The following is a 13,436-nucleotide window of genomic DNA, read 5'->3' as shown; positions in this document are numbered from 1 at the left end:
TAGGCAATATGTAAAGTTGAACAGTAAGAGAGAATGCTCACCATCATTTAATTCCTGAATATGTATGAATATCCAGATACTGCAAAAATCCCCAGAAGTAAAAAAACAAAAACAAAAACACACAACAAATCAGTTTCAGTGATAGAAAAAGTATTCATAATAAAGAAAAATCACTCTTGATATGAACACCACTGGCAAACCAAATATCTGGAACATACCTGCTGCCTTGCCATCTGCTTATCAGAGTCATGACACTGGGCTTTTCTATCTTTGTTTCTGAATGGAGTTTCACATCTTCAGACTGTTTAGAGGCAATATGAATGTGAGAAAATGAAAAGAAAGGAGATTTTTTTTCTGGTCACTTGAAACTTGGATTTGAAGATCTAAATTATCTGCCTTATGAAAGCGATGATGTTTAGTCTGAAACAGAACAGCTTTCAGTCTACAACAGGCACCCTTTGCCTGGGATGCATGCTTCCATGGGAGAAGACTTCAAATTCAGCCCATATCCATATTAGCCATATTGGTACCTGTGTACCTTACCTTGCTTTATCTGTCTTTAGAAGTCTTTGTTCAGCAAGAAAGCTTCACTTTAGTCTTTCTGCAGATTGTTTTGTTGTTTACGATCCTCCTCAGGCTGCTGTTGAAAATGCTTTTTCCTCTTCCCAGTGGGAGAGTACAACATGCTGTTACTGTTTACAGCAAATAGACTATCATGACTATGCAAGCTAAGGAGGAGCAATACATATACTGGTTTATCTGCTGTGATATTTTCACAGTAACTTGAATATGTGCATATTAAAAGTAGTGTTGCTATCAAAATGCATAATTCTGTAAAGGAAAAGAAAAGAGCTCAAAATGAATTTGTGAAAAACATTGTGAAAGAAATAACTTGAAAGTAGAGCCTGCCATTTATAACTTGTTAAGAATTGGCTTAATTTTAGAGACCTCTTAGAGGAGTGTAATACCATTTAACCTACTTAAGAGTAATATATTTGTTCCAGAAAACAGATTTATAAATATGTATCAAGCTACAAGTTATTGCAAGAAGAAAGACTGAAAACTGCATTCTGGAGAAATTGTTTTCAACTTCACTTATATTGATGCAACTCAGCCTGTCAACTAGCTGACAAAGAAGTGGTCTAACCCTAAGGAACAACCAGATTTGCAGACTGCAAAATTCAACATTGAGATTGGAGCAGGAGGCTGTCTCAGAAGAAATGAGATTACTTGTAAACATGTAATGACTACTTCTTGACTTTCTGCAAGCCTTTTTTGTCTTGCACTTAGAACTCTGCCCACATCTGCCATTTGTGTATATATACATGCATTCATTAATACACATCGCTCTCTCTTTGAAATATGAAAAACTTGTCATTTAATGTCAAAAGGACTTTGGTATGAATTATAAAATAGTATAATAATTGACTCTAACGTGACCTTTGGAGGTCATTTGGTCCAACACCTTGCTCACAGCAAGGAAACATCAAAGTCAAGTCAGGTTACTGAGGCATGATGTAGTTATGTTCTGATTATGGAGATCCCACAACCTCCCTGAACAAAACAGCATGGTATTTGACTACACTCTTTAAGAAGAATTTCCTTTCTAATATCTAACCTGAATGTCCATTACAGCAGCTTCTGTCTCCTGCCCTTCAGCTATGCGATGCTTGAACATAGAAGAAAAATTGTTCTATGTTCTATCTAACACTACACAGACCTACCCGCATTACAAAGCAAGGAGAATGAAGATATTTTCTGCTTATTACAGTTTCTTTTTGCAGGCTGCCCTAAATTAAATTATACAGTCAATTCTCCATTATCAGAAGGTAATGGCTGAATTAAATGTTTTCTACTGATGCATCACACTGGTGTTCAGATACGGGGTTTCCTGTGCCTCAAGGCTGCCTTTATGAGGATTAACTAGTCTTCATTTCAATAGTATAAGTACTCTAGATGTTTCATATTTATGAGAAATATGAGACATTAGTGATATTCACTTTTTCTTCTACTCAGAAATTAAATTATTGAAAAGCAACCCTAAGAAATAATTATGTCTTAGCATTACTTATGCATTGTGTAACTAGGTGGCTTAGCATAGGCCAAAATGTCTATGGCTGGATGTTAGGGATAGTGAATAAATGACTAGAAAAATGCAGACGGGGAAAACAATCAACTTCAGTAAAAGCAAAGGGATGCTATCAGCTCTTTGTCTTTAGAATATGAGTAGCAGAGGGGTATTTACCGATGTCATAGAACTATAGTATGATTCAGGTTGGAATGGACCTTAAAGATCATCCAATTCCAGTCCCCTGCCATGGGCAGAGTTGCCAACCACCAGGTCAGGCTGCCAGGGCTCCATCCAACCTGGCCATGAAGGTATTAACTATTGAAGTAGCTAGTTAATAGTATGCATTTATATTAGCTAACATAGATAGGCTGTGTGGGACATGTCTGTATCTTCTTAGTCTGGACTGGTTTACTCAATTTTTGATTAACTGAGATACTGAGAGAGCCTAAATTATAATTTCCTTTTCAAAAATTAAAAATTATATTCATTGTAATGCTTTTTGAACCCATAACTAAATACTAAATTAGGTGAAAGTCCCGTCAGTCACAGTTGCTGAGATATCAGCTTGGGACAGAGCAAAATACAACTTAGGTCTTCAGCATCGTGACCTGAGTTTGAACCGTTCTAACAACATTATCTAACATGTTCTAACAACATTATCACCCACAGTTCTGTAATGCTGAAGTTGACGAGCTTCAGGCAGCCTTCACAGCTTTAATGCAGAGGAATTTGTCCTGTACTCACTAGGGGGAGCCCATGTGATCCCAGGAATGCTAAAGAAACACTGGTTTTGACAGAAAGAAATGGAGTGGTTTAAAGGCAAATAGCAGCAGCACCGATCTTTTCCCAACCTGGCTAAAAATGATCCTAGTCCCTTTTTTTTTTTTTTTTTTTTTTAATGTTGATCTGGGGTTTTTATACAGACTGCAGTGAGAGAGGGAGAGTTCTGGAGTATTATTTTTTGAGAACCTGGAATTTTACAAAGAGAAGAATATTTGTGCTTCAAATGCTAACATGGCCAGCAATGCTCTGGTCTGAACAGAATTTAACGAGGTCAAATAGCATAAGTGCTGCCTAGGTGCTCACTTAAATATCCCCCGATCAGCAGAACAACATTAACATACCTAGACACTGCTCTAGGCCCAAGCCCTGTTTATGGAACAGTGCATGAGATGACCTCCCCAGGCTCCTACATTGCACTGGCTTGAGGGGAGGAGTCCAGCCCACTGGAGGAGGAATGGACTCACCATGCAAGCAGCTGGGACAGACTTCAGCTTTGCCTGGTACCGTGCATATTATATGCTTGTACAAGAGATGCTACATTGCCTTGTTCTTCTTTTCTTCATCCAACTGTGCACTGCTGCTGTATCTTTGTCTGATGCATGATGAAACACAACCAGAAGATATACATATTCTACCACCGATCACAGCAGAGGTAGCTGAAGCATCATGGGATTACTCCTGTCACATGGAAGAGCAAAACAAACAGGGGCTTCCTTGAGGGCTTGGCTTTCCAGCACTGCACAGACGTGCCCATAGTGCCATTAGCACTGCATTTCACTCAGTTGTCTGGGCTCTTGCAATGCTTCCCATTCCTGTTTGAGGAGGCTTGTTTAATTTTGCTAACAACTCTGAATGAAGATAAGGCCCATGTGTGTAATAATAGACTAAAATTAAACTTCAAACAAATTATCTGTTAGGATTTAGGAGAATCTTATCTGGGGAGGAATTAATCCTCACTGCTTGTTTTGGGGCTTTAGCGGGCCACTGGAGACTTGAAAGAGAACACTTTCTCAGTCTGGCACACACACAACAACTGGGAGCAAAATACTTAATTTTTCTGGCTACGCTGAAAAAACTAAAACCCCAAAAAGACAGCTTAATGGCTGAAGTGTAGCTTGAACTGATTGCAAACCAAATGCAGCTGCTGTACATCATCAGCTGTCACTGTCAAAGCCCCGGTCTCCTTGTGACTAATGTCCCTGCTTCCTTCGTCACTGCTTATCAGGATAATTCTGAGAGCTGTCTCCTAAGCCCTCACTGCTCCACGCTGCGTGGTTTGGAAAGTAGCCATCACACCATCCTGGTGACACAAGGCTGCTGTGAGGAGGATGCTACTCAATCTCACTTATTAATCAAATTCACCAGAAGGAGTAATAAGCACCTATGGGACTTGCTGCTGGAAAATGCTGGGGCAGATCAGGGGGAGGTTGGGAATGGGATGAGACCTGGGACTGGCAGAGACTGGGCATGGTTGGCCCCATTTGAATGTGACCACTTCATGGCGGTTTGAGGGCTTTAGTTTCAGGGATGATTTCAGACTAACAGTTTTGTTCTGCTTCAACAACCTGGAAGTAATTCCCATGACAAAAACATAAAGAGCTCTGGCAATACCTTCTTAACTCTTACCATAGGAATACCTCAGATTTCCACCCAAAATAAATTCTTGATGGATTTCTTTTGTTTTCTCCCTTTCATCCATTTTTTCTTTCAGCTTAGCTGCCCACTCCAGTTTGGAGTGTGAAAGAACAGCAGCAAGAGGGAAAAAGAGAAAAAGAGAGAAACAGAGGAGCTTCACTAATCAGGAGGAGATAAACAGGCGCTCTTTAGAAACATATACTAGACCAGATAGTCAGGAAAATCACATGGGATAATCTCCAGAGTTTACTGAATTTTTTATTTTATTTTTTTTTTAAATCAGTATTTTTCTGGCAGTTCTGGGGCCAGAGAGTCTGCAGGCTGCAGGGTAAAAAGCACTCCCAGGACTGCACAACTGTACAAGAACAGGAACTACCTGAAAACACTGTCTCACATTTCTGTTATTCTCAACCACACAATGGAATAAGATGCAAATTTTAAGTGGATATACCCAGATGCCTGAACTCTGCAGAGGCTTCCACTGAAACTGATGAGTTTCTACTAACCATACTATTTAAGTATTTTCTATATTTAAATACATCACCTTGCTATCAGATGGTTAAAGTTCAGAGTACTTTAAGCTAACTAATGAGTAATAGCATGAGTTCCGTCTGCATCCTGAGACTATAGAAAACTGAACGTACACAAGGGAGACAAGGAGACAAGTCACTCTTGGCCTACCTCAGTGATGCTCTTTGTCAGGAATTTAAACAGAAGAGCACACACTGAAGCTCACTCACCCACTTGGCTCCCCTTTTCCCATTCCAAAGCTACTCATGACCCCACGTCATTTATCGCAAACGTCAGGTGTCAATAGAGGAATTGAGGGCAGGTGGACTGCTATCTTTGAAGTAACCTTTTCATCTCAAAGAGAGTGAGAAGGGAAGACTTCACTGCAAAAACCAAAAGCTGGCAAAGACACCAAACATACAGCCACTGAAGCCTGATAGCCCATCTCAACAAAGAGAAATGCAGGGTTGTCCAGCCCAACAAACTGGAAGATCCACCAGCCTAGACACACTGTGTTTGTGAAGCACATGTCTCTACCACCTACTGCTGTGCAAAGGGCAAACCTCCCTGCTCTTTTCTTCCTCGTAGCACCCAGCAGTGCTGCAATTACACCAAACGAACGTGGTACTCTGGGCATTTCTCTTATCCATCTGCAAAATGTAAGCCAAACCAAACTTGCAGCAACTGATATTGTTCTCTCTTACTATGTACTGAAAGGCATTGAAGGACCTGCTGGCAACTGCTACCTGCATGGTCTTTCTCAGTAGGCAGCCAGGCAGGACAAGGCAGAACTCCCTAGAGGTGCGTGGTCTTTTTTCAGTTCAGCCTTTAAATGGGCAGAGAGGTCACTACTAAGCAGCCTCTGGTCCGTGCAAAAGGAGTATGTTATCTTGGCAATACTTCAAAAGCTTTCTGACCTGAGGATTGAAAGACCAAAGGCAAGAAGTTATGTAGTTTGATATGCTGAACACATGGTATAAGACTCTTCTTACCTTTCTTGAATTTCCATCTGTGTCTCCTGCACAGCTCTTGACAATAAATGTTATATGTTTTATGGTAATAGATATTACTAGCAGAAGGCAAATTTATTTTCAAAGGACTGAATTTGTTGCCATGGGAGACTATGCAAATAATATGGGGTTAAACACAAAGAGACAAAAGAAAGCTCTTCTGTTAAAGTAAATAAAATCTCCTTGCTTTGTATTCAGCTCTGGAAGGTTCACGAATATCCTTGTTTTCCGTAACCTTGCACATTATTGAGAAGATCTTTCATTTACTCTTATTTTTTGCCATTACCCTAAGTATACTATTTCCTTGCAACTTCTGAGACTGAGATGTTTCTTTGTGCTTGACATACCATCAACATCAGCATGCAAAAGGCTTCAGAGAGAGTAGAAACTAACAAAACAAAAAACGAGAGGAACCTTTCATAATCATTACGCTCTTGATTTTCACATACTTGTGCAATATGATGTATCCAATAGTAGATTTTTCAGAACATATTTTTAAACTGAGAGAATTCAGATTTGATGACATTGAAGAAAAATCTCAGGGAAAGAGGCAGTTTTGCCTTTCTTACTCAGAAGTTACCTCACACCATAGCTGTGTGCTCACTGGGAGAATACTGTCAGTTTTATAGAGGAACTAGTTGGAGGACGGGTATTGATTTGAGAACACAAAATAAAAAAATAGTGGAATTTTACAGATGTGATGCTCACTGGAAGAAGCACTCATAATTGGATGGCCACCAGAATGTACACACAGTTGTTATACCCAAGCACTGCTCAAGGTCACACTGCAAAAAGGTAGGCTGTAGGAAGCCCCAGGACCCCCCTTGGCATAGAGAGATTTGGGCTTTCCTACTACCCAAGTTCTTACAACTAAGTGGGCCCAGCAAATATTCTCCTTCATCCACCCACAGGAGAGACCTTGGCAGAAACTCATGGCCTACTTCAGATCAGGGTGTTGCAAAAGACCATTTAGCCATTGTTGCCATAACTAGATAATTTTACATAATTTACCTCAGCATCACAGTCCACATAGATATCTACAGAGAGCTGGTCTTGGGTTGAAAGAGAAGTTCCTGAATTAGCTACCAGCATAGACAATTGAAGGTGAAAAGATGCATGGATCAACCCAAGTTGTTTTCAGTGAAGACAAACTTAATGCCTTGGGTGCAGTTGGAAGCAGTAGGAGTGACTCACTCTCTTCCCTAAATTATACCAGTGCGTGGGGCAGGCAGTAGACATTAGCTCCCAGTTATTCCAGAAGTTAGTACGCTGTGCCAACTCATTACTTCCTAAATAGCTTCAGTGTCAGTGCTAAGTGGCGACTTAACTGACTGTTGACATTCACCACAAGGTCACCAAGCTAAGTCTATACTTAGGAACAGTTTGTCACTGCAAATGACATGGAAGTGATTTCATCTATATATGTCTTGAGGAGGATAAGAGGAACAGAGAGCTAAATAGTCTTAGAATGGCTGGATTTTCAATGCAAGTTGTTATTAGCAGTATATTTCTTTCTTGCTCTCCTTCCATAGGAAGGACTTGAACTTATGAAAAAACAAACACCAGGCAGCACTCCTGTGCTATGCAACCATGGAGTGCTAGCACGCACTGCCCGGAGGCTGGATGCTGGTTTGGGCAGCCTTGCCCTGATGGAGCAAGAGTGGGACCAGACAGATCCAGAGGGCCCCTATATCTTAGCCATGCTATGTTCTGTGACTTTTTCTGTTTTGGCTCAAGTCCTGTTCCAATAGTCTTCAAGTTACCCGAAAGCTTTATCTCTGCTGATCCTTTCTATCACAGGTCTAGCTAGCACAGACAAAATAAAAAAAAGAGGATAGAAAACACTATTAATATTCAGGTCACTGAACAGAACTTGGAGGAGTCTCAAAAAGCAGATACCAAAGACAACAACACCGATATGAAATTGAGTAACAGCTGAAAAAATGAACAGTCCTGCAGTGTTTCTTAAGCAATCTAGTATGCTTCTGCTGATGACTGCAGTAGATGTGCAGCAGTTCTCACTGCAGAAGTCTTCCAGTTTTGCATTGCCCCCTTTATGGCCCATATGAGGACCTCCCCTATGAGGAGGGGCTGAGAGAGAGCTGGAGCTCCTCAGCCTGGAGAAGGCTCTGAGAAGACCTTACAGTGGCCTTTAGTACCTGAAGAGGGCCTACAGGAAAGCTGAGGATGGACTTTTGATAAGGGCATGTAGTGACAGGATGAGGGGAAATGGCTTTAAAGTGGGAGAGGATAGATTTAGACTATGTATTAGGAAGAAATTCTGTACTGCAAGGAGGGTGAGACATGGGAACAGGTTGCCCAGTGAGGCTGTGGATACCCCCTCCCTGGGGGCATTCAAGGCCAGGCTGGATGGGTCTTTGAGCAACCTGGTCTAGTGGGAGGAATCCCTACCTGCAGCAGGGGGGTTGGATCCAGATGGTCTTAAAGGTCCGTTCCAAGTCAAACCATTCAATGATTCTGTGTTGCAAGTGGGTTGCCCAGTGTCTGTGGTCAGACAGCAGAGACCTGCACACTGATCCATCTAGCAGCCTGCAGCTCTCAGCACCTCCATGAACTCTCAAATTCAAAGGATGATTTTCTTCTCCTTGACATGTTAGCACATCACCAAGTAGACTACTCTTATCTGCACCTCTCTTCCTGCCCTAGTATGAAACCTCTGTTTTGCCTAAAGCTCCACATGGTCTAGAGCCTGCAACCAAGCCACATCACAGAGACGAGCAGTGCCACGTTCAACTGCTAAGATCCAGAGTGAAACAGGACAGTTAAGTCAATGACTTTTTAAAAGAGAGATTTTGATTTTGCTTCATTATTTTCACTGATTAATAGCCTGACTTTCCCTCCATCCCTTCTATACGGAAGCTGCTCCCTTCTTTGAGGAAAAACAGGGCCAGGAGCTGTCTCATACCAAGCTACCAGAACTGTCATTCTGCGTCCACCATGACCAAGGACCAGGATCTGCACCAGTTGGTCCCCATTGACAAGGATCTGCACCAGTTGTCCCTCAGACAAGAAAAGGCAAGTTATCCAGCCTGCAGATATCAATATGAGTTGTCCTACAATAAAGATTAACATCTCAGTTATAATTTAAATGAAAATGGCATATGGATCTTAAAGCCTAATGATTCAGACATAACCTCCAAGAGATTAGAAAGAGAGGCAAATATATTAGGTGCAAAGAAGAAACAAAGGAAATTCAGTGGAGACAAATTCTCTGTTACCTCTCATTCTACCCCAAGATCTGATTCGTATCTGAGGAAAGGAACAAACCACTGTTAGTAGAAAGTCAGCATGAGATTAAGAAATGTATTTGCATAGAAGTATGCTCAATATTAAGTCAACAGTGACTAAAAGATATTAAAGTGCCAATTAGCTTACTCTGTCCTCTTGCATCAGATCAGATATATCCTTATTGCACATCATGATAAACCAAGCAGACACTGGCAGCAGGAGCCCTGGTCTCTTGCCCACTGAGTACTGCTCTAGCAAAGGGCAGCTCCATCAAACTTGCCTGTCCTGCTGTTTTCACAAACCTGAGGCTTTTCCATGTCATTGTATCTCTCTGCACTTCTTTGTTAGAAAACAAAGCTCCAAGCTCACCACGTCTGCAAAGAGATAGGGAAGAAAAGCAGCTCACAGAACCCCAGTATTTTAGGATTTTGCAGGACAAACTTCAAGCAGGAGGCTCCTTTCTTAAAAATCGTAAAAATCAGGTGGTTGCTCTTCATACGATGGAGGCAGGTGCAATACATTGGTGGGGAGTAACTGCAGGACTCAGTAGTTACTCACTTCATTAAGTCTTAATTGTAATGATTTCAAGGTGCAACCCCAGCAACATAATCAGATCCCCAGGTGACAGAGGTGCAGATAATTGCAATGAGCTTTCCTCCAAAATGAAAGACCTGTCGTTTTCTCCCCAGACACTAATGGTAGAAAACAGAGTCAGAAAATGCTGTCAGCAAGAGCTGAGAGGAGCTGGGATCCAAGGAGACCCCTGGGCTACGGAGTTTGGAAAATATCATTAAGCAGATTTGCTGATTTAACTTTTATTTCCCCTTTCTAATTCTAGCTTGCTCTGAGAAGCATCCCAAGTAAATCTCCACCATCCTGTCCTCATTGGCACTTTGTTTTCTACTAAACTCTGGCAAAACCACATGCCATGCTGGCAAAACTAGAAGAGAAAGAAATGGAAGAGAGTAATCAGCACCCAGTGAGCAGTACTGCTGCTTCCTTCCACCTGCCAGCTCCGCGCTGACCCTAGCAGTCATGGGTGATGAGGATTTCATGACCCACCGCCCTTTCATTCACCAGAAGAAAATGGAGAAGTAATTGCCAGGGCACACCTGCAGCTGGGGGACAAGTCATTGCCCCGGGTCTGCTGAGTCAGAAGAACAAGCAGCCACTGAAATCAGAAAATGAGCATTCTTGTACAATCCAGAGCTGATGTCCAGGCAGGAAATAGAAATGGACTTTGGAATAAAAATCAACAATTGCACATGAATAAAAATGGGAGCAATGTTACCAGAAGCCCTTCATCCTGATGATGTCATGGTTCCCAAATGCCCTTCAGAAATGCAAATTACCTACAATGTAATAAAAAGGGCATTTTCTAGAGTGTGCAGAGCTTGCATAGTTTAATTAAGCATAAACTAGGGTGACTCTGAAAGGGAAAGTGATGTGGATTGCATTCTCTGAGTGACCTTGGAAATGCATTTAGATGCTTTGTCTATAAAGCAATTAAACACACACTTCAAATTCTGTCATTTCTATTCCTTTCCTTTATTTAGAAGCATATATTCTTTTTGTTCTCCCTGATCTCACATTGATACATCTCAGTGCTTAGAAAATGTGATTTGTTTTCCTCTAGCATTTGTCTGCAGCCTCACCATCTCTGGTTTTCTAGTCCCTATTCCAGTATTTACTTATATTAAACTCCTGCTACCTGCTTTTCTTGCTTTTCACCAAACAGCAACCAAGCCATTTCATTGAAGCAGCAAAACTGGAATAAGGAGATGCCCACAGAAATCTCTCATCCCAAGACCCATCCATTCTCTCTCAACACATCCCACAGCCCTTTCCTTGCTGGCCTGTCAGACCGCATCACAGCCCTCTGTGAATGTTTGCAGTGTGACTCCGAGCAGCTCCTAAAGCTTCCTTTCTTCACAGATCTGCGATGTCAGGCTGTTTGCCTTTGATTTTACTGTGTGTGCTTCTGCACAGAACCATGGCCAACTTGCCGTGTAGGCAGCTGCCCACTAGGCAAAAGTTCCCAGACTAAGTTTTGCCAAACACCACTGCAGATCAGCTCAAGGCTCTGTGGCAATCGCATATAGGGGAAGGTAGTACAGGTGACTTTCAAAGGTGAACAGAAACCGACTTGCAGCTGATGTTTAGACCATGGCTAGACATTTCAGTGAAGCATGCACAAAGACCACTGACACACAACGAGATGGAATACCCAAAAGGGAGAAACCAGTCCTGGAGCAATTGCATCCCATCGTGGTATGCAAGCCCCGCTGTGGTTGTGCAGCTGTAAATTAGCAACAGAGAATGGTGCTGCTGCTGGAGGAGGAAGGGGAAAGAAAAAGAGTGATTCCTTGCATTATTAGTGACTCCATCAGTGATTGTGCTCAAGGGTTGCTTGAAATAACATGCATTCATTGTTGGTACATCTAAATTTATTTTTCAGTGTCAAAGTAAATGCTGACGACTGCATAAAATTTAATCAATCTTAAGAGACCTCACAGTAAAGATGTGAAAGTCTGTGGATTAATTTTAGGGTTTGGTGCCCATCCACTCCGCATTAAGAAACCCGCTTAAGGATCTTACGTTTTGAAAACGAGGATCTCTTGTGTCTGCGGTGAGGAAAAAAGACGAAAGGAAAAAAAATGCCTGTAACGCGAATCGCGGGACGCTGCAGCAGCTGCAGTGCACACTCGGTAACACTAGAGGGGGTGTAAGGAAAGACGGAACGGGGAAACCAGGGGCCGGGGATGCACGTCCGACTTAGCCTGGCACAGAAACTTCGGCTAAGAGCAGAGCTAAGAGCAGAGGACGGCTTCATTCCTTTCAGGCTCTCAGAACCACACACGGCTCACGAAAGGTCCGGGCTGCTGGGAGCCGGGCGGGGCCCGGCCTGTGTGCCCGACCTCAGCTCGGGGACGCTTAAGAAACACGGCACAGCCCTGTCAGTCTCAGTAACTACATTTTATTCATGGATTAAAGAGTACATACAGTGTCAGTAGCACGGAGTACATCACCTCTTTACTAAAAAGAGCCGAATGTGCACACAGCCTTCATGTGCTCCCGCTGCAGCACTGCGTTAAACCTAAGCTGACAGCAACTACTGCTCTTTACAGAATCGTGTGTATTTTAGAACACCTCAGAAGTTACCAGTGGGATGTTCTGCCATCCTGCCTCACATGAGATTTTCTCACAGCTGCAGTCCATTCTGGATATGCATAGATTATTCTCTACTTGCAACAATTGCTATTACAAAATACAGGAGACACCACTGTTGTCGCATATGAAAAGGCAGAATTTAGGTGCTTGGTTGCTTCACCCTGGGAGCAGGAAGAGCAGAGCAAGACTATGAGATGCTGTTAAGCCCTGAGGAATTTACCCTGACCCCTTTTTCCCACCAACCAGTGCTGTTCCGTCCTCTCTCTGGATCCTCTCCTCACTCTGTGCACTAACCCAGCAGCACAGGTCGCACAGCTCCTGCTCTGTCCTCGAGCGTGATGCTGAGCCCAGCTCCCCAAGCCCCCGCAGAGCCCCTCACACCCATGGCAGCCCGTCCACAGCATTCATTTCCCCCACTTTCCTCTCCTGGTCCCATGCGAATGAGCCAAGTCTCCTGCTGATCACTTCATCCTCTTTATTAAGCCCGTCTCTGTGGAGACCGTTTTAATTTAATTCAACTTGATAGCCGAGTCTCAAATCCCCTGGACTCCCTCACAACAGTACAATCTCCTGGTATTGGATACAAAAGCACTTTCTCACCGTCCTCTTGCTTCCCCTCAAATAGAAAATATCAAGATCCAATTTCTCTAAGCCAGCTTTTAGCTCTTGGATGTGTGCCATCAATGAGTGCATAGCACTAGCAGCAAGCCCTAAAAGAAAGTGCTGAGAAGTGCCCCTCCTCATCAGAATACGTGACTGTATTTAAACACATTAGACAGGAAAGAAAGAAAAAATGCCTTCCTACAATACAACTTAAAGTGCTTGTCAGCCAGTATGGCTGTATGAAGAGAGGCTTTTAAAAGCTAATGAGGAAAATGGTAAGGAGTTTCGTTCACATGAACTATTTCTTACTTTTGTGGCTTTGTTAGTTTGATCCTAAGAGAGGTATTGCTAGAATGTGGAGTGCAGAGCACCAATCAGTGCTTCAGAGGCTGTACGGGCGATAC

The 13,436-nt window shown here is 42.5% G+C and overlaps 1 long non-coding RNA gene across 1 annotated transcript; it reads left to right on the top strand.

The window, feature by feature from the left end:
- Positions 1 to 2,240: 2,240 nt before the first annotated feature.
- Positions 2,241 to 10,858, top strand: LOC149918264 (uncharacterized). Its single transcript, XR_016466488.1, has 3 exons — positions 2,241 to 2,379; positions 8,890 to 9,045; positions 10,097 to 10,858. It is a non-coding gene; the product is annotated as an uncharacterized LOC149918264 (long non-coding RNA).
- Positions 10,859 to 13,436: the final 2,578 nt, after the last annotated feature.

This window comes from Phasianus colchicus, chromosome 4, assembly GCF_987193195.1.
Source record: "Phasianus colchicus chromosome 4, bPhaCol1.hap1.1, whole genome shotgun sequence".
NCBI lineage: Eukaryota > Metazoa > Chordata > Aves > Galliformes > Phasianidae > Phasianus > Phasianus colchicus.
This window is presented reverse-complemented; position numbering and strand designations above follow the sequence as displayed.